The following is a 3,000-nucleotide window of genomic DNA, read 5'->3' as shown; positions in this document are numbered from 1 at the left end:
TTCTCCCATTGATTATTAGATGGCTTTGTATGGTGGCACAGCCATTTTTACTGTCCCACACAACTTGCAAATTGGGGACATTCTATATCTATCCATAGGTTAACACAATATCCCCTCTATGGTTGAAGAGTTGCATATTAAAAGCCCTTGGTTAAAAACATTATGTAAGCAATAGTTCAGGTCACCCTAACGCAACGACTACAAAGATAAGAACTTCAGGATTGTGTCGCTAAAACTGTACAGTGAAAATAGTCATCACACTATTTAATTTAGCTAAGTTGAACTATATACGATCATGTGCCACATCACGATGTTTTGATCAATGACAGACCACATATACTATGCTGGTACCACAAGATTATAATGGAATTGCCCTATACAAGTATACCATTTTTTATCTTTTATATGGTATTTTTACGGTACCTTTTCTATGCGTATATGTTTAGAGACACAAACGCTTACTGTTGTGTTACAGCTGCCTACAGCATCCCGCGCAGTAACGTGCTGCACGGGTTTGTAGCCCGGGGCCGATAGGCTGTGCCGTACAGCCTAGACGTGGGGCCAGCTGTGCTGTCTTGGTCTGTGCACTCCATGATGTTTGCTCAGTGACGAAGTCATCTAATGACACATTTCTCAGGACGTGTCCCTGTCGTTAGCGACACAGGACTGCATATTCTAATTGATAGTTTTTCTAACCCTCTTGCTTCATCTCTCTGCCACTCTCTCTCCTCTCTTTTCGCTTCAGGCTCACTGGCCTTTTTTTTTTAAAAAAAATTAATATTAAATATTTTTGGTAAACAAAATTATAAGGAGGGTTACAATGAACTGTCATGTACCCACTCCCCAGCTTAAAAACAAGTATTACAATATAGTGGAAGCCCCTGTTCTCCCCTCCCAGATTGCACTCGCTCCACCATTCCTTCCCCTCCAACAACAGCCCCAACCCCAGAGTCTATGTTTACAGTTTCCACTATTTCTGGGCATGTCTTGAGCACTCATACCCTTTCCCCATCCTGGAACATTTTGGGCCTTCCCACTGCCACCACTGTTCCCCTTAGGATAAAGTCTTTCCCCTGCTGAGCACCCCCTAGCCCCTGTTCCCTGCTGCTTTCTTTCAGGTGGGAGCTGCCCCCCATGTCACCTTCTCTGGGGAGCAGCTGGGTCCTCCCTCACTGGGTCAGCTCTGCGTTGCAAGTGCTCAGGGCACCTGGCCCCTCTCCTGGCGCCAGGTACCTCAGCTGTGGCTTTACGTTTATATGCACAATTCCTCCATAAATAGATGTCCCCATGCTGCTTCTGATGGTGGGGACAGTGTCTGTGTTCACCGGGCACTTCATCGCAGGACTGCGCTCCGTGCCTCTCACATGGAAGGCACTTGATCTGGATCGAATCAACACGGACAAGACTTTTCTGAATGTTAGGTTCTTTGGGAAGCTCTTATAAAAATGTAAAGTTCAGAGCCCTCTGGTCACACACTCCAGAACCAAAAAAAACCAAAAAACAAAAAACAAATAAACTGTTAAAATCCCTGTAAAACTCGGTATCAGGGATGACCAGTGAAACACACGCACACAGACCCTGAAAGGTCAGAGTGCTGGGATTTGTTCCCCAGCACTGAAGGAAACTGGGAATGCAGAAGCAGCTCCTAAAGCTAATTTTCTTTCTGCTGCAGCCTCGTTTATAGTTTGGGAAGTTTGTTTCTGTGCAAAGGTGGCACAGGCACCCCCGCATGACCCAAGGGCGGTGATGATTTCAGCAGAACTTAAAAGAAATAGAAGGGACATTTGGAAGAGAAACGAGAACGTGACCTACTACATTCATCAGAGCCTGGCTGGATTAGGAAATCTTCTAGGAGGGAGCGAAAAGCAGGCCATTTAAAGGTTTCTTGCTTAACAGCATGCATTTTTAATGAGACTACTTTGTACTTTACAGCCCTTCTCACCCGAGAACCTCATCTCCCAGCCCTCCTCCCCACCACTCTCACTGCATATTGCATCCCGACAATTCCACTCACATCAGCTCATTAATCAGCACTCACCCTTGTGAAATACACGGCTCCAAAATATTGTAACCCCGGTTCATGTTAATTACTTGGACAGTTCCACAGAATCCCGAGGGAAGTCAGAGACCTCTGCGTGTGGTAAGGCCTCTGCAGAGTCTAATATTAGGATTTTATATATAAAAAAACTCTTTTGGGGATCCAACATGCTTGGTCTGAATACATCTTACAAAGAACGGTTTCATGTACAGGGCAAGTGCGTTTCCTATACACAATTCTCTTGGGTGCCACTAGCTTATATTTGGAGCCTTTCAGGTATAAAGAACAGGGTTTCTGTAGCATCACTTTAAAGTAGGTGTTCTTGATTTAGGGTTTATGAATGACCTGAGGCAGAGAGGAGGATGAATCTGTGCCCTCCATGAAGTTGTAGGCATGCTTTTAAGTGCTATTGCATTTTTCTGTAGCAAGAATGATAGCATTTATTAGATCCTCAAAGCAGTTCAGAGCCCCAGGAAGAATCTTCTCAAATCTGTTTGCTATTATTGGGCTGGTGCGTTAACCATGAAGCTAGTCTCTACACTTGATTGGCCCAAATGCCATGGTCGTTGAAACAGCTTCTCATAGCAGAGGGGCAAGATCAGAATTTTGAGGCAGAGAAAGTCATTATTCCTCTCGTTACATCTCTCATTATGCCTATAATAACTTTCTTGCGATGATGTTATTTCATCATCTTGTGATGATAATTTACTAGAATTCTAAAGAAACCTGAGCTTTAGGTAAACATAGGCAGTGACATTAATTTGACAAGGGGTCCTTGAGATAAATTTTGCAAAAGTGGTCTTCTCACCCCTGTAGATGCCTTTGCCTGCTGAGTAGGGTAGAAACCAGGGTGTGTGGGGGAAATTAGAACCGGAGGGGTGCCGGACCCTGCCTCTACCACTCGTGGGGCCAACTCTTCTCAACACGTTCAGTGACACATTGGTGACTCGAAACTGGCCACG

This window comes from Propithecus coquereli, unplaced genomic scaffold (assembly GCF_000956105.1).
Source record: "Propithecus coquereli isolate 6110/MARCELLA unplaced genomic scaffold, Pcoq_1.0 Scaffold253, whole genome shotgun sequence".
Lineage (NCBI taxonomy): Eukaryota > Metazoa > Chordata > Mammalia > Primates > Indriidae > Propithecus > Propithecus coquereli.
Note: the sequence above shows the minus strand (reverse complement) of the source record.